Source organism: Dipteris shenzhenensis, chromosome 23 (genome assembly GCF_047967505.1).
Source record: "Dipteris shenzhenensis isolate YYH24624 ecotype China chromosome 23, Dip_SZ_1.0, whole genome shotgun sequence".
NCBI classification, from domain to species: domain Eukaryota; kingdom Viridiplantae; phylum Streptophyta; class Polypodiopsida; order Gleicheniales; family Dipteridaceae; genus Dipteris; species Dipteris shenzhenensis.
This window is the reverse complement of record NC_141618.1, coordinates 12,045,167-12,069,144: the sequence shown is the minus strand read 5'-3', so window position 1 is coordinate 12,069,144 and position 23,978 is coordinate 12,045,167. Positions and strand designations below refer to the sequence as shown.

General features: G+C 41.9%; 1 pseudogene across 1 annotated transcript; it reads right to left on the bottom strand.

Annotated features, from left to right (window-relative positions):
* Window positions 1-542: 542 nt before the first annotated feature.
* Window positions 543-16,668, bottom strand: LOC147886987 (respiratory burst oxidase homolog protein F-like; annotated as a pseudogene). The gene is made up of 16 exons (XR_015543190.1): window positions 16,639-16,668; window positions 4,930-5,672; window positions 4,653-4,812; window positions 4,477-4,525; window positions 4,248-4,361; window positions 3,717-4,145; window positions 2,638-3,024; window positions 2,410-2,505; window positions 2,201-2,316; window positions 1,958-2,060; window positions 1,805-1,872; window positions 1,560-1,719; window positions 1,296-1,460; window positions 1,054-1,182; window positions 887-965; window positions 543-739 (listed from the first exon to the last, which is right to left on the bottom strand). The product of XR_015543190.1 is annotated as a respiratory burst oxidase homolog protein F-like (transcript).
* Between the last annotated feature and the right edge of the window lie 7,310 nt (window positions 16,669-23,978).

Sequence of the window (23,978 nt, the reverse complement as noted above, 5' to 3'; positions counted from 1 at the left end):
TGGTTTCCAGTACCGCATCAGAAACATCTATCATCTCATTCATAGCTTTTGAAAATTGGCAGCCTTTCTTGAAAGAAGAAATTAGAAGAACGATGCAAATTTGCAAACTGTGTGCAGATAGCCCCTGCGCACTAGCGAATGAGCTCACGTCGAAAATGATGCATATATTTTCATCCCTTGCGTTGGTTCTCAGATTCACGACTCGTAGGTCTGTGTACATGCATGCACAAGATTTTGCAGCGGAACACGAGGAATTTTATACAAACATAGCGGAACACGAGGAATTTTATACAAACATAGCCTCGTCGATCGCCTCGCCTGCGCTGCATGCATGCCTCAGATCGCGAAGAATGCCTCAGATCTACAGACACACAGATTTGTGGTGTGCATACTGCGAAGAACGAGGAATTTGAATCGTTGACACCTCGCCTCCTTCATCCTCCTTTGCTCCAGAGGAGAAAATAGCATCCACATCGATCACAGTTCCAAGTTTTGTATTCGGAAAGGTACCCCTCCCCCCATCCCGCCCTTGCATTCGGGATTTATATCCGATATATAACTGGCCAATGGTCGTCAATCGTGCCTGCACTCCGCTGATTTTCGAAAGTGAAACCCCAGGCGTATTATTATCAGAAATTTTCCTTGTGGAATTCGAACCGCGTGTTGGAATTGTGATTATATTCGCGTGCTAGCTCATCCAACTCTTTTGCCAACAGCACCGGACCGCAGTAGAACACCCCTGTGCCATGAATCATAGGCAAAAGAAAACATTCGTCCACAGACGGAGTCGAAAATGCTCCAGTATACTGATGAAACAGAATCGCTGACAAGAAAACAAAAAGAAAACTATCCTCTTAAATCAAAACCCTCCAAGGTCCAAACGCACCTATTCTGGAATTCTTGTGAGCGTTTGCCACCCTTGAAAACACTTTCTTCCAGTTGGGTCTTGCAAAATGGGTGCGCACCTGCGCCGCGTAAAGACTCGTTGAGAAAGCCTAATCAAACAGACCCTTGCACTGTCAGCAAACACCAGCAGCCAGACAACTTGCTTACCCGAGTCCCTGAAACGATGTCCACACCATTTTTGGCATGGTGCAAGGCTTGCACCATTGCAATCAGAGCAGAGCGAGCATCGCCTTCCTCGTAGACGCTCGTGAGGTAGTTGTGTAACTCAATGACCGCCTGTACATGCCAGATTGAACACCTCAAGCCCTGCTGACAACCTAGATCGACAGGGAAACGTAGAAGAAAGGCCGCAAACGGAGTCCGGACCCGAGCTTAGTGAAAGTGCAGACCTTGTTATCGATCTCTGCGACTTCATTCATAATTCCTCGAAACCACTCGAAGGATCCTTGCTCCTTAGTAACCCAGCAAAAGTAGGCGTTTGTTGGACAGCGGGATTTCTTTTTTCGTCTTGGACTTTGGCTCTCGTAACCAGAATTCAAATCCAAATTAGAGTCCTGCACCGATGGCAAACCGCTTAATTCGATCCTCTGAACCATTATTCGTATCGCAAAGCTTCCAGAAATGTTTCCAAACATTGCCAAAGTAAAACTCACTGGCAGCTGATCCCTTAATTTTATGAAATGGAGCATGTCCTTCAGAATGCTGATAAAAGGCGTAGCACCAATTCCGAGTCCTATGAGCAGCAGCACATCGTACTTTTTGTAGTCTTGCGCTGGAGCTCCGTATGGTCCATCAATACAAAGCTTGGGAAATCTACAACGATAGTTGTTACACATAAGTTGCCACTCCAGAATCATCCTTTGTTAGAACAGAAGTGGCCACAGTATTAGTCGCTCACCTGGCATCTCCGAACTTGTACTCGGCTCTAAGCAGGCCACTCTTGCCCCCAACCGGGGGCGCCATTGTCTGCCACATACAGCACCAAAATATTGAGATCCAAAACGCGAAGCTGGAAACCCACAACCAAATCATGGCTAATGGTTCAAATCACCTTCGAAAATACTCTTTTCATTTCTAATGTCCAATCGCCTTCCGTTCGGATATGAACACTAACACAGTCGTCATCTGGTGCAGACGTGATAGAGAATGGATGCCTGACAGAGATCAACATTGACCCTCATTAGATTTGGGACAACCTCGAACAAGTGAAAGACGAGTGAATCGTGCCAAAATCATGAGGATCTTGAAAGTTTCTATGTCCGATGAAGGTAAATGGCGGGAGATCGATTCTTACCACTCGAACGGAGATATCTCAGGGCATTGCAGAAACAAATACATTCCGCTCTTATATCGGAAGCCGGGGGGCTTAGTTATATGCAAAGCGAGAACGTTGCCGGGATAGATGGCTGCCTGTAAAGGTAATATGGCTGCGTTAACACTAAACACCCCTTACCACTTTTAAGCCAGAACAGAAAAGCGCCTAGAGAATGTCAACGAAAGCACCTTCACGATCTTGACAGTGTAATGCCTCGCCCTAAGAGCTCTAAGCACACGTTCCCCAATGTACAAAGCTACAGGAAAGGCAAGGTAAACCCATGCCTGCGACAGCACAAATCGTCATAATACAATGGCCAATAGGGGACAGTGGGGACTCGGGAGGACGAATAATTGTCAGGAAGCAATCTGAGGAATTTGGAAAGAAATAAAAGCAATACAAGGAGAAGAACGTACTGTTTTCTGCTCCCAGCCGTGTGAGAAATACAGGAAAACGGAGTGAATGATAAGCAGGCCGTAGACCAGTACAAAGAGGTGATGGGAATACCAAAATGCGTTGAACCCTGTTAGCCTGTGAAATGGCCAGGGCAATTTCACTAAACTCTTCCTGAACCAGCGACTGGCCAAAACAAAGGCAATGGACATGAGGATGACCATGAAGATCCCGGTTACACCTTCGATGCTCATCACGATATCGATGTAGGATGGTTGCTTAAAGTTGAAATCGGAGCCAAGATACTGCTCGAATCGGTGCTTATCAATGCGAGTGATACGGGTAAAGTCGCAAGAGAGGTGAACAGAGGCATGGACGAAGACACCCACCACGATTGCTGCAGCAATGATCTGCACATCAGCAAGCAATGGCTGAACAAGCTATTCTGTAATACGATTTCTGTTCTTGTCTAGACGCTGATAGTTATAACGCAATTTTTGTTCCAATAGATGTTCCAAGCCTCGACGAAGTGGCTGAAGCCCATAAATTTTCATGGTGTTCTTGCAAGATGCCCCTCTGCATTGCGGAGTTCATCGCTTAATCAAATTAGTTTTCAGATTCAACATTTTGTAATACAAATTTAGGTCTAAATCTAGATTCAGTAATTGTGCCACTATTTTGTTCAAATGTCCCCCACCATGATTGTTGCGCGCAACGGTGTAGACATAAGCAACAGCTGCTTAAGCTCAATCATTTGTTCTTAAATCAACCTCCCTCTAAGTCTACATGTTAGAATGTGCACTACTGCTGAATTATATTATTCAACAATGCGGTTGAGCAGCAAGCTTTTACACAACAAAGTATATTGGTTGTTTGGAAAGTCGGGTATTTTGTCGGAAAAGATTCGATAAATCGACGGTTTGCTGCCATGTGAGTACTTCAGGACATGAAGAACTGGCTTGGGGTAAAGAAAACATCGTGCAATTCTTCAGATGTACGTTTAGATTGTGCATGAGAAACTGTCTGTTAAGTCTAGCTTTTGATCGGGCTGGTGTAGTAGCAAAATGTACGACGAAGAAATGGGCGGTGGGGGATGAAGCACCTTGTGGAAATTGAGGTTGTCGTCGAAGGGGACGATGGATCCGAGCAACGACGACCGAAGCCAAGTGATGGTGTTGCGGCAAACAGGCAGCAGCACCAGCGACATGTTGAGCTTGAGCGTCTCGGCAGCTCCCTTGGCGGTGCACAGGCAGTACCCCATCACTTGAAAGGCCGCTCTCCTCTTGTATTGCAAGAACTTCCAGGCGAAGAGGGCCGCCATCGCCATCCCCCACAGCGCCAGCACCCATATGCGTTGCCAATTCTCGTGTGCGAAGTACATAGCCGCCCTGCCTTGTCTTTGAATGCAATTCCGCCTCCTCACGGTGCTGCTTCCCGTCGGAGCTGCAAGATTTTGGCTCAGCGTCTGGCTATAATTCGATCCCACAAATCCTCCATACTGCCCTTGCAGTAGAATTTCCAGCTGCGATAACTGCACCACACAACACCTCCGTTTCCATCAGAGCTTCGAGCTGTGACAGCCGCGCCATTTCGTGATCGAAACTTAGTTGTGATATATCGATCAGCCAAGTACCTCTATGTAGCCCAGATTATCAGGATCCAGCTCTTCCATTATCAGAGCCGCGTACTCCTCCGCTTGATCCTTGAGCTTGGAGAGCTTGTTCGCTGACGCGCTCAATGCGATAACCTGCCCCCCCGATAGACAATGCAGGTTCACAGTTAGTTTCTTAAGGCTTCAAAGAGCTCCTTACGCTCCCCCTCCGATGTTTGAATGGAACATTTCTTGTGGCTCAAACCATCACCTCTTTCACCTCCTCTTCCGAGATTCGGCCATCTGCATTCTTGTCACACCTGCATTTCGCCACAATCATTGTTTCAGCAGACGAGCCCTTTGGAATATCATGTACCAGACAACTAAGCCAAGCAACTACTGCCTTATCGCCTGTATGGTCTAATCCCGAGAAACCTGGAAATTTACATGTCAAAGAAGATTCGCAGACGAGAATCAAAGCTTTCATTGGAGATCTGCGACCAGAAGTCCTTGAGCTCTCCTAGAGTGATGGCTTTTACACGCAGACCTCGCTTGCGAGCAAGGGCGTCGAAGAGCTCCTTCGCAAAGTCTCTGGAATCCTTCATCCCTGCAAAACCAAAGCAGCCGATCGTTCAAAAAAAAAAAAGCAATGAAGCCGATCCATTTGGAAAAACCGATCTGAATGCGGGAAGCAAGGATTCGACGACAGTGCTATAGCGCTCACCGATGCAGAAGCCGAAGTCTTCTCGGGAGAGCAGCTCATCCTTCGACAGCTGATGGAAACGATTCTCGACTGCCTTCCAGAGGGCTTCAGTGTCTGTGTTCCCAGTTGCCTTGCTGATGAATCGAAGGCCCTGCAGCGCGTGCACCGTGCCAGACTTGGTTCTGGTGAGGATCTTACGCTTTGTGGGAGCAGCATTGCTGAGCAAAGGGGATTTTTCGGGTGCATTCTTTGTGGCAACATTGCCAGAGAGTCGTTTGAGCTCATTAGAGAGCTGCTTGATCCGAGCGACAGGAGCCAGCTCCTGCGAGAGCTGCTTCAGCTTTCCAGAGAGATTTCTAGAACGATTCGGCGTTGAACGCCTGGCGGGCACCTTGGTTCGGACGGATTTCTCTGTGTCCCAATCCTCTGCAAGAAGAGTAGACTCGGGATCATCTGAAGTGGGGCAAACCCTGGTAAACAGGACAGAATCATCGCGCACATCCAAGGTTACCTCCAAGAAGTGCTGATCAGCCTCTTCTCCAGCACGGGCCATGATCTCCTGGAGCTTCCACGGGGTGGGGGAGCCATAGTGTCTGTCAAGGCCGAGGTCGAAGTCAAAGGAGGAGGCCATGAGGGGAGGGAATGCGATTGCGATTGCGAGAGAAGGTAAAGGATGTGGAGGGGAGCAAAGACGAGGAGTGGGAGAGCAAAAGCAAGGAGAGGCGGTCGTGAAAGCCAGCGGAATGAAGAAGGTGAGGTGATGGCTATGGTGGGGGGTTAAACTTGAGGAGATGAGGTGATGGCTATGGCGGAGGGATAAGCTTGAAGACAATGGCTATGACGGAGAGTCAACTCCTGAACGTTCAACAACACCAACAACAGCAACAAGAAGATATGAGCTTTGAAGTACAAGATGAGGACTGATGAGTAACAAAATTTCCTTTCTTTTTCTTTTCGGCCATGCACACGTCTCCTTAATATCTATCACCCTCCCCATGCATACGTAGACCCTCCCCCCACGTGCCCCTCCCCCATTCGATACACGTCATCCCACTCTCCACGTCACCGTGCCTTTGCATCAGGCCCCTTCTTGCACTTTTTTCTCATAGCAACGCATTTCAAGAAGCTTGAAAGTTATTTATGCCCAGCAACTTTAAGCCACCCACTAGTACTTTTTATATAACCCCCAATATAACTTTGGGTTACGGGCTACCCTAATATGCTTTTCATTTCCAACAAGCATCTCTTCTTGGGAAATGACAGCCCACTCCTCCCAAACTTACCAACCCATGGAATTCTTGAATCCATGTTTTACACACAAAAGTGTAAGTTTCCAAGGGTCAATCAACATCAAAGGTAATGAAAGCCCCTCCATTAAAAATGTGAGCTTCTAAGGGTCGGTGAGATCGTATGCTCCTACATCAAAGGTCTTCACTTTTTTGGTTAGTGCTTGAAAGGCATCCAACAAAGAGGAAGAGGAACTTTAGGATACATGCAAACTTGGAAGCTCCCTAATGTCATATGCTCAAGTTACCATAAAAATGTCCTTTAAAATCTAGTTTCACTAAACATCTCTCTTTAAAATCTAGTTTCACTAAACATCTCTCTTTCTTCTTTCCTTCTTACCCACACTTACTTCTTCATTCAATTATCATGTTTTGTTCCAAAAGTTTGAAGATACAAAAGCGACTTTCTACTAAATTTTCAAGCCCTAGTGTAGGATCCTTCCAACATTTCCAAGTTCATACTTCTAATTCTCATTGAGGAGAAGCTTTTCCTTATGCTTTCTTCAATATATTATACACCATTAAAACTCTCTACACTTTCTTATACTAAAACATATATGACTAGTTTCCCCCTCTTTGCAGAACCTCTATTATGTGAAAAAGGACTTAGCTACTCCAGGAACAAAGCTTGCATGAACCTCACAAACTAGGCATGAACCTTGCATGCACAAATCTAATTATGCTTGCAATAGCATACACAAAAAGCATCCTCCATAGAGAAGGTCTCCATGCTATAGAGTGTCAACCCTAATTGCCAACAAAGAAGAGGAGCGAGACGCCACAATAGATCATGGCCAGCAAAAGAAGACAAGGATGGAGTGTCCATAGCCATTAGCAAAAATAAAATCAAGGTTTTATTTTCACAAAAACAAATTCTCAATTTTTTTGTTGAGATCGACTTACCAATGGTCAGCAAGTTGACATGGCATGCCACATCATGTTACTATCCTTTGAAAGCTAATATGTCAATTTATATTTTTCTCTCTTTTTTTCTTTGTTTTGTGAAGATGATAGATTGCCCTTAACATTATGCCTTCAAGGCTAGGAAGCTTGAGAGATGTGGCAAGATTATGCAAAAGGGCTAAAGGGTAGTGTTGAGCCAGTGAGTAGTAGATTTGGAAGAATATGCAGTGAAGAGAGGTAGGAAAACAAAGGCAAAGACAAAATGCTAGCTAGGATGCAAGTGGTGTTGAGGCATTGTAGACAAGGGGGAAGAGAATGGCATAGATGGGAAAAAGAAGGATACTCGGCAAGGGAGGAGGGTTCCTAGTAGGGAAGGTAAGGGTGGCAAGAGGAAGGGTTAGGGGAGGGTGCAAGCACAAGGAGGCTAATGGGGGAGGAAATATTGTCAAGGGAGGTTACCGATGGGGAGGAGGAAGCAAAGTTGTCATGTAGGCACCCTTCAAACCACACTATCATGCTCCTCCACACCAGATTCACCCCTAAATTTCTTCATTTTCCCATGTCATCAACCCCTTTACTTCACCACCTCTATAGTAGATTTCCTCTCAGTCTCCTCAATAAACTACCTCCACCACCGTGAAACCTACTCCACTCCTTCCTATGGTGCTTCTTGTTGTGCTTGTATTATGCATCTAGAGGGAGCATAGTGGAAGATATTTCAATACAAAATCCTAGTGTATTGTTATTTTAAATACACATAATAGTGAAGCTAGTTAAGGGGTTTATCTATTTTACCACATTGATATGTTTGCCACATAGGTTGAGAACAAATCACATCTAGACCATCACCCATAGACTAAGAAAATGTTGCCAATTCATTCCATTAAATTAATAAACAACCAATCTCATGTCAATTCCGATACACCTCACCCAGGGAAGACATATCTCACATTATGTCGTATTATGAGCCACAAATAGGGTGACAACACCTCAATGCAGTGAAATGTTTGAAGTAGCAAATGAGCATAAGGCCCTAATCAAATGCTACATAAAGCCCTAGTCAGCATGCCTGTATAAACTAAGGATGCACTAAAAGTGCCACACATGGCAATTGTGACCCAGAGATAAGGGGTAGGTACTTCTAAAATCTACCATTTTGAACTAACCTACAAATCACAAAATTGGAGAGAGCCTATGCCACGTAGCTTCTTGCATGATGCAATGTACAATAGGAGAAATATTAGATGTAGGCCATACAATGAACACAGTGAAAGTTCATGTAATGCAAGTAAAGGCCCGAGGTTAGTGGAGGAATATCCACCGTCCAATTGAGCTTGCCGCTTTCACTTTCATAGAAGAAAAGTGGCCTACCCCATTTTAACCTACCACCATGAGCGATGGCTACTCCATGTGAAACTAAGTAGCAAAGGATTCTAATAGCAAGTGGTGGTGAGCCACATGGGACATGCAATGCATTGGCAATCAGATCATGCTTGAGTGGTGGTGGCAGTGCAATGATGTCATGGCAACATCAGAACACAACATGAGGATGATTGATGATAGTTCTAGGCCCCTCTCTTATGCCCTCAAGTGTGGGAATGAGCCATGGTACTTTTTGGCCAAAGAGTGCTCCAAAATTTGACTCACGACTATCAATTACTCTTTGTCGAATTCAAGAGCACTTTCCTCTTGAGAAAGTGCTCCCCGAAACCATTCCCCTATACAACAAGAGTACTTCACATTGAAAGGTCAGATGCGTGACACACATTGAATACAAAATTCAACCCACTAAAGTGCCATAATTGCATGTGCTAAAATGCCATGATTCTAGCATGCTAAATTATTTTCTAGGTCTATAAAGTGTGCTGGTCACTTGGTAGAATTGTCTCAAGTAACAAAACTCTATCATCTTGCACTCCTAGGTTTACTCCTCCTCATCTAGATACCTCCCCCCAAACACATAACTAAGAATCATCTCTCGTGACCATGAAGTGACCATTCTAATTTTGAGGACTATTTTTCTAGCACTCCAAAACATAGAACATGAAACCTCCCTTGACCATGTTTGCTCTCTCCCACAACCAATCCAAAACACACAACCTAAAATCTCTTGTGATCACCATTTCTAAGTTTGAGGACTCTCTTTTTTATATCTTCAAGACAAGATGTTCAGAAAGCTTCCAACTAGCCATCCCAGCTTTCTAGATATTGAAACTATAACCGACCCCATGCCCTCATACTCACACCTTGTTACACCGGCTGCTTCTCTCCTTGGATAGCTTATCCCCCCACCTCCAACCTACCACTAAACCCATTCTTGAAGATCCTAGCCTATTCTTTTCTCCGGTATCCCGTTCTTTCTTTCACAATTTGTAGCAAGTGATATAGCCGAACTCAAGGGATGAGGATTAAACATGTTGATCTCGGCTTTTACTTTAGCCCTAAGACCATCTCAAATTTTCTTTTTTGTTCTTTCTCAGAAATCCTATCTATGGTTTGAAGTTGAATGAAGATTGCCAAAATCTCTCAACATACAAAGCAATAGTCTCTTTTTCTAATTGATGCAAACCATCCCATTGTTGACGGACTTTCGACTTGAATTGTGTCAGAAGAAAGTCTTTCTTTAATCTTTTCTTCAATTCCTTCCAAGTAGTTGGTCGCCTTTTACTGTTTTTGACCACATTCCATCATAGTGCCGCATTGTCAACAAGATGATTAACAACACATTTAATTTTGTCTTTTTCAGGAAACCTTTCACCCTAGAAATAATCATCATGCTGACTAATCCATGCTAAAACAAATTTTGCATCTTTCTTCCCATCATATTTTTTAAAAGTAAAAGATTTTCCACTAATTTTATTTTCCTTCTTTTCTCTCAATGCAGATTTAAAAGCTCTACGAATCACTCTCTCTAAATCGGATCCCGAAGTACTCTCATCTCTCGCATGTCTCTTCCTTTTCTTGTTCTTAGTTCTCTCAAGCTCTTTCTCTAATTTCTCTCGATGATCTCTCTCTTGTAAAAGTTGAAGGTGAAGTGCATTAATTTGCTCTTGAATCGTTGTGATGGTGGGAGATGCTGTGCCATTTTGTGAAGCAAATAAACTCTCTTACACACTCAATAAATTAAAATTTACTCAATTGTTATACTTATCTCTTGTGTACTCGCCACCCAAGTTGAGAGTGTCCATTAGCATTGCAAATCGTCTTCGCCAAGATCCACAATACCAACTTTACGATGCTATCAATATGTGAGAGAACCTTCTTGATGCTTAGTGACAAGAGCTTTTCGGCTTCTGGATGTTGTCGAATATGATGTTGTTGGAGTAGAAGAGCCTCCAAAAATCAGCTTGAAGAAAGCTATCCATTTGCTCGAGTTATGAGAAAAATAGTGCATAAATAAGAGGGGTAGAAGAGGAGTAGAGGACTTTGATAGGTTATTGAGGGCTTTGATAGCTTATCAGACAAGCTCTCATCCTCTTATCATTGAAAAAGTTACACTTATAATCTTGTTCCACGTTTTTCCCTTTGATAAGCACATTTAGACCCGCTTCTATGGTTAGTTTCAGCCTGAATGGACTGGGGGATTGGATTCAGAGCCCTGAAAATCCCAAAGCCGACTCTAGAAGCAAATTCATCGCCGAATTTTTCATGGCTTGGTCTTCTCTTATCGCGTGCGGCCATCCGTCACAGGAAGAGTATTCATCGCCGAATTTTCATGGCTTGGTCTTCTCTTATCGCATGTGGTCATCCCTCACAGGAAGAGTTACAAACTGATTTTTTTTTAGCTGAACTGTTTTTCGTTGATTGGAGAGGCTTACAGGGAAGGCTTGGAGGGCATAAGCATTGGAGTAAAGAGGTAAGGATTGAAGATGGAAGTAGGAGAGAGAGAGAGACGACCGTAGCAGCAATCATGAGCAGAGATGAGTTTTCTCTGTTTCTTCTTCAAAAATTTGACTTTGCTCAACGAGATAAGGGGCAAAGAAATTAAAGCTCATATTACCACTCTTCCAAGTACCATTTGAACTCCTTCTTGAATTCTGAGATGACGACTACTTGAGCTCTCTTCCCAACACTTCTTTGGAGATGTACTTCCCAATTTTAGGTCCTCATGGAGCGTAGCAACAGCTCTGATACCACTGAAACATGTAACAATTTTAACACATACAATAGAATCAAAAATTGAATATGCATGGAAACTCATGAAAAGACAAGAGGTAATCACTGGGTACAATCTCCCCCCTCGAGGTGCATGGCTCATGATCCCACACCAAGAGTATTTATAATATTGAAATAAGAGCATGAGCCATTGATACAAAGTCATGTATTCATCTCTTAAACGTCCCTTTTCCATGCTTTTCTCTCGAGCATCCTTTTACCATACTTTTCTCTTTGTCACTCCTTTAGTCATGTTCTCATCCAAAATTACATGCCAAAAGTGGAAGGCTTTTAAGCACTCTTCCTTATAAAAAATGTAACGACCCTTGGCCATTTAATACATTTCATAGCACTAGCATAAAACCATGGCATTTAGCCTTTATTCCTTTGAGCTTGTTTACTCCCATCCATCCATGTCATTTCCTATACTACTCAATAAACCAATCCACCATTAGTCAAATACTTAGCGTAATTATATACATCAAATTATTAGCCAATCATTTTAAGTAATGGTCTTTTCAAACGACTACCCATTAATGTGAGTATTTCTAAATGGCATCACCCATGATACTTATTAATGGCACATGTTTAGTTAGGCATCCCTAACTAAAACCAAAGAATTAAATAGAACCCCTGCCATGTCTGGTGCGATCCTATAAATACTTTACGTCATTTCGAACAAGAGCTTTGAGAACTACTTTCTCGTAATAGTGCAACCATTCAGAGTTGCAAGGGAAACGTGATTGTGTGTGTGAAGACTCGACAAAACCAGTTTCATAGTGAAATGAAAACAATTTTGGAAATGGACACTAAAGAGAAAACTTATGTGAAACATTACAATACAAACTAAGAGGTGCACAGAATTGAAAAAGTTCTGTAGAATGTATGACTGTGCAAACAAGTTTTGCTTTGATAAGTCATAGCAAGCATCACTTTTATTGAAGAGGAGAGTCTGCATATCTACCACCATCCAACAAGAAAAACATGGTGAGAACCAACTTGAGCTTGGTTGGGAAGATAGGTGTCATAAACACCCCTCCCTTGTTATCAAGGTGACAATAAACATCATTGCTTAACTACACACTTATAAAGCTATAAAGATTAAGAAAAGATGCATGACAATTTTGGGTTGAGTTAGAGGGAATTTAATACAAAATATTGGAAAGAGTAAAGGGGAAAAAAAAGGCAGGAGGGGGAAATTAATGTTATTTTATGCCAATAGATTTAATGTGGAGGGAAATATATAATGGGAGGGAGCAATGATAAAGAATAATGGAGTAGAAATTGTAAGGGGAGAGAGGATGTCGAGAGGAGAAAAAACAATAATTATAAGTAAAAAGTAAAGTAAAAAGAAGGATTGCTTTAAGAGAGAGGGATGAGTTTTATGAGTAATGATAAAGAAAAATGGAGTAGAAATTGTAAAGGGAGAGAGGATGTCAAGAGGAGAAAAATAATAATTATAAGTAAAAAGTAAAGTAAAAAAGAGTATTGTTTTAATGAGTGAGAAATGAGTTTTAAGAATTTCAAAAAAAATTAAAGAGAGAATTTTGTGAATTTTTTAAGAAAGAATTTTAAGAGTTTTAAACAAAGAAATTTATAGAAGGAAATTTAAAGAAAGAATGTTAAAGAAAGCAAATTTAAAGAAAAAGAGAAAAAAAAGTGAAAAGATGTAGGAAAATTAAAGCAAAAATTAGGGGGAAATTAAGGACAAGGGGCTAGATTAGGGGAAACAAGGGGGAAAGGGAGATGGGCTGAGAGAAATTAGGAGGTAAAGAGAATGTGGAGGGGAGTTTTATGTGGCAAGAGGGGAAAATGAATTTAAAAAAAAGGGGGGTTTCCAATGGGGTATAAAGGGAAGAAATGTAAAATGCATGGATAAAAGAGAAAAAATGTGTGTGTGTGTGTGTGTGTGAGAGAGAGAGAGAGAGAGAATCCTCCCATGTGGGCCTTGGAACCCCTTCCAATGAGTGGGGAGGGAAACAAGTACGCAATGCATCCATGTGCATCAAGTGCAATTTAGGACAAGAAAATAGGCTATTCAAGGCACAAATTGCACACACATGTGCACATTAAAGTGTGTCAAGTGCAATGTCATTTCCCCCACCTCTTGATGGGATAAAGATTATATATGGCTCATGATTTTGAACATTTGCATTGCAATGGATAAATACCCTAGTGCACAATCTATATTATTTTACAACTAATGACTCTAAATATTATAAACCCTCATTGTTTATAGTGACATAAAGCAACAAAAGACATATATTGTTTGTCTTTGTTGATGTATGCATAAACATGCTCATAGTTAAACAAATGTTGTTACTGTGGAGCACTTGATTGTAGCTAATCTAAAATTTTTTGAGTACAAAGTTGCAATATCATTATTTGTTGTATTTTCTTCAATAAGTATGCAATTAATGGATTATGTTATTTAAAATAAGCCTTTATAAAAGTACTTATCCCAAAAAAAATCAATTCGAATTATGCAATTATACTTCTAGTCAAGTGTTCATGTTGTAAAGGATCTTGCATTGTTGGTCTTGCATGATCAATGTGCCTAGAGAATAATGGACCTCCTAGATCACCTTAAAGCAATGTGCCAACTCATTTTAGCAATAATCATCCAAAAAACTTGGTCATTCAAGTATACACTGGCTATCCGACTCTATATGTGAAGAATAAGGTCAACCTTGTATCATGCAAATCATCATTAAATTAAAAAAAAGTCTTTTTTAATGTAACAATTTATTGAATCTTGTTTCAACTCATCAAGTCACTTTTGGAGCATAAACTAGATCCATCCCTTCTTTGAATTCTTGTGGATGCTGCATGAGAATGCCTTCCTCTTAGTCTCTATGAAAGAAGTTATGGAGTTTAACATCCTTTAGTGCAACAGATGCCAAATTTTGATCTAGCCACCAATGCAAAAGTTTAATCATAGACTAGTCCGTCCACCTAAGAACATCCATTAATGACTAGGCTTGGTCTTACTATTAGCTCCAAGATTTAAAACGCTCACTTGTATTGAATCTCCCTTTCTTTGGGAGGTAGTGGGACTAGCTGCCATGCAAAAAATTATCATATGGACTACATTTGTTCCTCCATCCCTCCTAATCAACCTGTCCATTCTCCATTGTGTTGAGGCTACATGAACGTTTTTACCTCAATTATGTTTTCCTCCTTACAAAAAGCAAAAGCATAGTTAGACAAGCATAGAGAGGGTTGATATCCCTTGTATAGTCACTTGATGTGCAAAGCCACACATTAGTTGAAAATATGTTGTGGAGTGTTGCACCATAATTCATATCTTCTAAAGAGTTGTTGACATGCACATACTATACAACAAGTCTATGCCACATCTAGTGCAAAGTAGAATGCTCAAGGTCCAATTAGTCCAAAATAATCGATACTAGTCCTATCAAGGTGCATCATAAGCAATTGATAATTTATCTACTTCTTCTGCTTGCAATGCTCATGGTTCATGGTTTTCTCCATGTAGTTAGTTCAATGGTCCTTGAATGATCTTGATGCTAAAGGACTCCCCTTAAATTTTCTTATTTAAAAGAATCCAAAGTAAACAAGGGAATGCAACCATTGCAGAGGGTATGCACTTGTGAACTTTTGGTTATATGATTTAGACTACTTGGTAAAGCGTGTGATATGTAGATAGCCTAGTGCATTGCTTGATAATAAATTGTATAATTTGAAGGTGGCTTAACCCTCCTTTGTAAAGACATAACAAGATGCATTCACACGTCAAGCAAATACTTGGTTAAGATATTCTTTTATTAAGGCTGAAAGGGATGGGTTTGACCAATTTTAGGATTTATAGTTTCTTTGTTTCATTTAGGTATGGATTTCTTGTGCATCCATACATTCTAAAATTAGATGGGGTATATTATCATTCACTTAGAATGAGCAAGACTTCCCAAAGTCATTTGTTCACTAATATATGGTCACATCAATGACATATATAACATTATGTTGGTCAAATTTTTTGTCTAAAGCAAGAATTTAACATAAAAAAGACACATGTTGCCATCATAATGATAGGTCTACGGAACAAATTGTTTGAACTATTCATTACTAGAGAGGATTTAAAAACGATAGGTGACCCAATTAATTGAGGCAAAATGCATGCTTGTATTTATTACTACAAGGCTAAGATAAAACCTCCTAGAATATGTTAGGTGCAAGTAGAATTGAGCCTTGGAATGGGGATAAAAACTATATGAGATTTAATGCAACATTGCAAACATGAAGAAAACAATTATGCGAGTAACAGTAGGAAGAGGAGAGCAAAATTTGAAGAAGAAAGGAGATTGCCTCCGTGGTGGAGCATCATGAAGTCCCACCATTAAAACTATTAGAGTCCCTACAAATAAAGAGCATGATAATAGTAATATAGCAACATATAAATGGTACAAACATTACTCATACTTATGTAGTAAGGTTTGAGCCTCCTTTGAGGTACATGACAGTCATATGAGCAAGGTTACCAAGAGATTTTACCATTTACAATCACAATCAATCCCCAAGCCCATAGTTAAATTCATATGATTAACTTAAAAGATAATAGATCTCATTCTTATACTTATAATTGTTAAGAGAGGGTGTAGAAGCTAATCATCCCTAATTTTGAGTGAATTTTTGCATTGATATTGCATGTACCTAATATTGGTGAGTGCATCTACCATTAGATTGATAGAGGCACAAACATGTCCCAAGTGTAAAGCTATCCAAATTAATAAAAAAATGGAAGGATATCATACATATGATTTAGAGCTGTGCAACATGTAGATTAAATGTAGCTACTTTTTCTTAAGCAAAAATAATTTTCAAATCTACAATGTATTTAGAGTTTGCCATATACAAATTAAGACTATCTACATTTTTTGAAGCAAAGCTCTCCATTATATCTTCACTTTTGACAAGGTAAGGATCTGGTAAAAGTGGCTTCACAACCTTAGGGTAGACTATTAGTGTAGTTTGTGAAAAGGGGAATCCAAACACTCGACTATTAAATGAGGAGACATTGCTACTTCTAGGCAAAACTCCATTAGAATGAAACATTGTCCCTCTAAAAGCTTGAGCAAACTAGCTACTATTTCATTTTTCCTCCTACAAGGCAACCAAAGTGAGAAAACAAAGGCCACTCACCACAATTATCTTGATAGCTTATTGATCTATTAACATTTCATGTGAAAACAAATGCCGTTCATCTCAAAACTCAATTGCCCATATACTCCTAAACTTCACATTTCCCACCAAAGGAACTCATTGCTCACAACCTACAAAAGCCTTAGGAGGAAAAATGGAGCTATAATACCTTAGATTCCAAGTAGCAAGAGGCCTTAAAAGTCACATTTCACTAGATGAAACATACCGCAAATATTTCCACTAATAAAGTGGCCATGGCTAGCTAGAACAAGCAAAATACCAAGTCAAATATGAAGAGTAGCAAAAAAGGCTTCTCCTTACAGTGAAGATGTAGCCCAACTTTAAGTCCCCAATTGGTCCCCTCTAGGACTATACTGGCCCTACTATGGAGCATGAATGATAGAGACCTCCAAACCCCTAAGAGATATGAGAAGCATCTTTGAATGGTGAGATCAAGAGTTTATATATTACATAAGTATTTCTTAACATTGAATGTTGATACTGGCATGCATGGTTAGAATGATGATGTGGCATTTAAAATGTAGTAAGTATGGAAGAAAGTTGAGAGTAATTGTCTAAATGTAGACAAGCAAATATAATAAATCATTGACTTAATATGCTCCTTCATAGTGTAATACATATATGACAAACACATTTTACTAAAGACAGTAACATAGACATAGCATGCTTGAAAGTGTATTCCCTAGGGAATAGGGCATATTGTGATTCCTTTAATGATGCAATTGAAACCTAGCCATAGGTGAACTCTCTCTATCTTTTCTCTATCTATAACCTTACATATACAAAGCTTTTGAATAGAGCATCCTTCAATGACAAAATTGAAAGGTTTGCCATATGTGTTCCCTATCTCTAACCTCACCTATACAAGGCTTTTTTGAGGAATTGGCTATACAATTGGTATCAAGCATTGGACAATTTAGCCATACGTAGCAGTGTGCATGTATAATCGCATAACAATTACACATACACATAAGGTTCAATTATAAAATATAACACGAAAGTAATAAAAATGCTTGTATGTGTTTGTGCATGTGCGTGTGCATGTGTTGTTATGGATAAATTTGTCTAAGAAAAAAAGGCATAAATATGTGTGTGTGTTTGTATGTGTGGCAATAATATAATAAAATATGGTGTGCATAGGGCCTAGGGTTGAGGTGGCAAGGCATGACCATGTGCCACCCTTCCACGTAAGAGGACCCATAAGGTGTGATGTACATAATCCATGGTAGTAATATTATAAAATGTAAGGTGGCATGGTTCCTCCATGTGCCACCCCTCCACCTAGGCGGTCCCATGCCTGCATTTAGTGAGATATGGCCCAAGGACCATGGGAGAAGTAATATAAAATAGGTGGAGATGGATATTATATTGGATTATTCCCTCCATGTAGGATAGGCCCATGTGGGGGGGGGGTATAGATAGTCCAAGGATGCAAGTTAAATAATGGGGAAAATAGGATGAGATGGCAAATTCCTTGTGACAACCCTACACTTGTCCTCCTAGAGGTTTGAACATATTATAAAATTGGGAAGAGACCAAGGGAGTATCTTAGACTTGGGATATGGGGGTTGATGTATGTGGAAAAATGAGGCAAAGGGTTGTAGCACACAATTGAGAGTGCGTAACCGCCTAGCCCACATGGGACACTCTTCCACACACACCATGCATGTGGGAGGATGCATTGATTGGGAGAGACCCCCTCTCTTGGCTATAAAAGGAGGGGGCTATTCCTTGATTGACACACTCATTCTTGTAAATCCACCTAGCTAGTACTTTGATTTCCCCCTTCCCTTCCTTTCAAATAAAGCATGGCCCTCTTCCCTTGATGTCTCCATCTTTACATTCCTCCTCCCATCATGTACATGCTTCTCTTTCCCTTCTCCCTTTCCCCTTGTGCCATAGTCTCCCTCTTCATTCCCTCCCCTTCTAATCCCTTTTCCCCACCCATGATAATGTTTCGCCCTCACGTTCTCCTTTCCTCTATGGCCCTTGAGCATTGCCATGCTTAGTGTCTAGCCTCTTGTCTTGATTTCTTTTCTAGGTAATAGAAGTGGTGTGGCTGCTAGGATCGAAATCTCCACAGCTAGTGGCATAAAATTCATTTCTCCTACAATTGGGTGTGATTCTGCGACACCTTCCATCTATGGTTCTCAGCTTCTGCACCTCCAATCTGCTTCTGGTCGTAGTTTTTGCGCATTTGCGCATCCCTGCTTCTACGCCTCTAATCTGCCTACAGTTCTGGTGCATCTTCTGGTTGGCGAATCTTCTGGTCGTACCGGTCGCATCTGCAAAACTGTAACATCTGCGCTTCCTCTGGGGTCCTGTGTGCGCATTTGCACGTCTCCTGGGTGCACCCGCACATCTCTTTGTCACGATTGGTGCATTCGCGTGCATGTCAAACATCTTCTAGCCACGGATAGATCGTGTCTTCTGGTCGCGACAGATTTTTCTGAGCTTCTGCAAAATTGTAACAGATTCTCGCATCGCGCCCCTCTCCTCTATCTCTATCTTCTCTTTCTCTTCTCTTCTCTTCTCCTCTCCTTTTATTAAGGAGTGGGAATTGAACCCAAGAACTCCCCAATCACAAAAGAAAGACTTATCAATGGGCCAGCAAATAGGAAGTGATGAAAATGTAATGATTTTGCTTATATATTGAAATCTCGGGAACTGTAACTCTCTAACCATGGGGAGTTTCCTCTTGCTGTAAAAAGCAAAAGTATTTCATTTCATGTGCTCTATTCATATCTCCTACTAGATCACAGATTTGGAACTTTTTCAAGTTCACTCGTTGGATGCATGCCACATGAGAAGGGTGGATATTTATGTCACTTCTCGACGAGTTCAAGGATTTGGTGCTTGGTCCTCCGCTCATTACGGCTACCAATTGGCGAGATCTCTTTCTTGATCTTCATGTCAACCTTCAACGGCTGATTGTCCAGTGCATTGTTCAAGGAGACAATGGGTGGAATGATACACCGTGGTTGATTCAAGGTGAAGAACTGGTGATATACTAGGAGGACTTTGATTTCACTTCTACTCATTGTGCAGTGATCGAGCTACTTGCTGCATCGGAGGTAATTAAAAGGGTGACATTCTTCGAAGGGTGGGATGTTCCCTAAGCTTGGGGGGAGATTTGGCGCATCTACTTATTAATTCTAGTAGATAAGCTCGTCTTGAATGATTTCTTCTCGATCTCGCTACAAAGGTTTCTTGGGCTTGGCTATGGTTGGTAATGTTTCGACCAAGGAATCCCTTTGTACCTAATCAACCCTTTGTGCCTCACTTTGAGCTTCAAGTTGTAATTCTTTTTGGTCTAAAGATAAACTATCAACAAAGGATTGCAAGTTTATTTGGTGCCGAACGTCTTGCTCAAGTGTTGAATTCTTCCCACCCTCTCCTTCTACCTATCTTGGATTACCGAGAAACTTGGGATGTTTGGATTTTGGTCTTGGTGTAATGACATCTTGGCTACTTCAATTTGACGGAGCATACAAACCTTCGACCAAGGCTGTTGGTGTGGGTGTGAAGCTCACTTCACCAGGGGGTGAGGTGTATTGTTATAGCAAGTCTGCACTAGCAAGTACTTGCAACCAAGCTGAGTACTTGGCACTCATTTTTGGGCTACAAAAGGCACAAGAGCATCGCATCAAGCAACTTGAGGTGCAGGGAGATTCTCAACTCATGTGTGAACAAGTTAGTGGAAGGTGGAAGGTGCGGAGTGAAGGCTTGGTTCCATGACATCAACAAGCATTGGAACTGTGCCAACAATTTGAAGAGGTAAAAATTCAGCACATCCCTCGAGCTCAAAATATAGTTGCTGATTTCTTGGCACGTGAAGCTTGTACTTCAATCACGCATGATGTGAGTGGAAGCACCACCCCAACAAAGCCACAAGCCATGAAGGAGGGTGATCATTTGTAAGGAATGCAAAGGTTGTGGTCATCATGAAACTAAGTGTTGGGCATATTTGATATGAGTTTACCGACTTCGGAAGATCATCAGAAAGGTCCTCAAGGACATTGCTCAAAAGAAGGATGCCAGACCACACACCCCTTGAAGAAATAGCATGGCGATTACAAGAACTGGAAGAAGTTGAAGGTGATGTGCAAGCTCTCCAACTGTTGATATTTGTCATGGCATTCTTGTTTGCCTTGATGAACAAACCTCATGCAGCACCGTGTCTCTAACCCTCGCTTGTAAAGATGGATGCGATATCATGAGGGTTGGTCCTTTTAAGATTGTTTATGAGCTATTCTATGCTGAAGATTCTTCCCGTGTAGTATTTCACAATATACCAGTCACACCCTACCTAGCCTATGTATGCTTTGTGGATGTATCTTCACCTGATTTTTAGTTCAAGCTACCTCTTTCCATTGTTTACCAATAGATAAGCCTCATTTCGACTCTCTCTTTTCCATTTTTCAAGCATGGCTGACATTCCCATGTTCTATGGATGGGTTGAAGAAAATCCAAATGAGTATCTTATGGCCTTCAAGCGCCGTTGTGTTTCTCTCAACTTTCTTACTGAAGATAGATGGCTGTTGGTTCTTCCCACATTTCTAGAGGGTTTGGCTCAAGTGTGGTATGAGAAGCAGGCCGATGACGTTTGCCAAAGCTGGCCAAGGTTAACAGCAGTGATGATTGAGTATTTTGGTAAAGAAGAGGAGCCGGAAAATGTGTACTTGCAGGTGGCAAACTTGAAGCAGTCAGAAGGTGAGACGGTGGTTCGATATGTGGATCGAGTGACCGTGCTCTTGGATCGTTTAATTGCCACACAGGAGGACAATGCTAGATTTCGAGCTGGAATGACTCAACATGTGCTAGGCTACCTTGTAGCAGGAGCAAGTGACGAATTCCACCTCAAGCTTAAATGGGACAATCCAGAACCTATGGTGCTAGCACATGAGATTGCTCAAAAGTTTGATAAAGTTTAGTCTGCTGACCCCGCTTCAAAGAAGATGATTGTCCCTCCGCAACCCCCTCAATTCTTACAACAACAACCTGGGGGGTCTAACTCAGGGGCATACCCCCACCCCTCATCAGGGATGTATCCACTACCTCCACCTCAAATGTATGGTCCTCCCTTAGATGCTTACCCTCAACAAGGAGTATATCCTCAACCTCCGCCTAGAAGATTTCCCTAGCCTCGCCCACGAGCCCCCCTCCTTCCTACTCCCTCCACCCCTCCTACTAAGGAACCCGGAGTCAATGACCTAGCCAAGGCCCTGAATGATCTTCGGCTTGAGATGGTGGGCATCAGAAATCAAGCCAATCGCCCTCTAAGGGAACGTGCCAATGTTGTGTGCTATGAGTGCCACTAGAAGGGTCATTATCGCACGGAATGTCCCAATATTCCAAGGGTGAATCTTTTGAGTGAATCAGGCATCAAGGATTCTAACATAGAGATACTTGACCTCGGGAAAAGAAGTCGTACCACCTCGGACCCCTCTCCAAACCATGGACCGGGCCATCCCAGGAAGAAGGTGTCCTCAGAACCCTCACATGCTGAGATGGCAGACCCACCAATAGAGAAGACTAAAAGATCTTGCAGGAGTAAGTGGTTGCCCTCGGATTTTCCCATCAACTCAGGGCAAGAGGACTATTCGGTCGTTCAAGACCTTGCTCATCAGTCTTTGAGCATCACACTCCCTCAACTAATAGCATTACGCCCTAAGGTGAGACGTGACCTGCAGCAAGGGCTCTCAACAAGGAGGAGCAAGAAAAAGGGAAAGGTACGAGAGGTCTGTTCTATATCTGAAGAAATTGATCGACACCCACATACAGTAGATGTCATCATAGATAATTGCCGTGTCAAAAGTGTGTGTGTTGATGGGGGAGTTGCATGTAATATCATGGTGTCCCGAATCATGAAGAAATTGAATTTGAAATGCACAAGGCGTTCCTCCACTCGAATCAAGGTAGTAGATGGTCGACGACTCGCCACCCTGGGAGTCATTGAGGATTTGCCCATCATTGTCAATGGGTTGACCACCACTGTCAATTTCTATGTAGTGGACATCGAAGATATAGGCAGAAGTTACCCAACCATACTCGTGAGACCATTGTTGAGAAAGAGTGATGCTGTCAACTATTGGAAGACAGGACACATGTCTTTTGGTGCTTCTAAGGAGAAGATCACGGTGCAACCAGGTGCCACAAAACCAAAAGAAGAAAAGGAGCAAGACAGTGATACTCTCTCATCCTCGGTGTCTGAATCAATGGAAGGATTAGACGGGGGGTAGGAGTTCTCAGAGGAGGAAGTTTACATGATGGGGGTGTCTCCGACCCCGCCACCTATAGAAAAGGTAAAAGCTAGTCCTCAACAGCTTGAAGCTATGCTTTCCCCAGATGTCACTCCAAGTGAGAAAGACGAGTTCCTAGAAATGTTCAAAGATTTAACTAACCTCTTTGCAACTAGCTACCACCACCTTTGGCATGTGACTGCCATAGAGCACAAGATAGAGCTGAAGCCTGATGCGAAGCCTGATGCAAAGCTTGTAGCTCAGAAGTATTGGAGATTAGGGCCCCTACAGACCGATGCTTTGCGCTCAGAGCTGCAGAAACTTGTAGAAGCTGGATTTATTGTTCCGGTTCACAATACTAAATGGGTTTCACCAGTGGTAGTCACCCCAAAGAAAAACAAGTGGCAGGTCTGCATTGACTATAAGAAACTCAATGCAGCCACCAAGAGGGACCATCATCCTCTTCCCTTTCAAGACCTCATTCTTGAGAAGGTAAGTGGTCATGAGATGTATACTTTCTGTGATGGTTACTTCGGGTTTTATTAAATCAGAATTGTTGAGGAGGATGTGCTTAAAACCACATTTTCCACACCTTGGGGGACATTTGAATTCAAAGTAATGCCATTTGGCCTCACCAATGCTCCTGCTACCTTTCAAAGATTTATGCAGATGGTGTTTACTCCTTATTTGGGGGTTTTCTTGGAGGTGTTTTTAGATGATTTTTGTATATTCTCAACACGTAAGAAGCACGTCATGAAGGTTAGGTTGGCCTTCCAAAGGGTTAATGATGCGAATGGCAGCCTCAACCCTGATAAATGCACCATTGGAGCCACTCAAGGGAGGTTACTGGGACATATTGTCTCATCTGAGGGCATCACGAGAAGGTAGAGGATATCCTCAAGCTCTCCCCGCCAACAACCAAACGTCAGGTATGCTCATTTATCAATCTAGCAGGATACTATCACCGCTTCATTGATCAATATGCTGCTTTGACCCATGACTATGCTATTAAAAGATGGAGTTGATTTTGACCCTTGTAGCGGCCATAGAAGTTGGGGATCCATGGTATGGTGGTATCTACAGGTTTTTGACTACTTTCTCCTTTCCTCCAGAAAGTACTAGCTATGAGAGTAAGAAGATCCGCAAAGATAGTAGGTGCTACACGTATTGAAGCATTATCATGATGGATTTTGTGGAGGCCACTATGCCAGTGACTATACATCTAAGAAGATTTTACATGCTAGGTACTATTGGCTGACCTTGTTCAAGGATGTCACTATGCCTTGCAAAACTTGTGAACCAT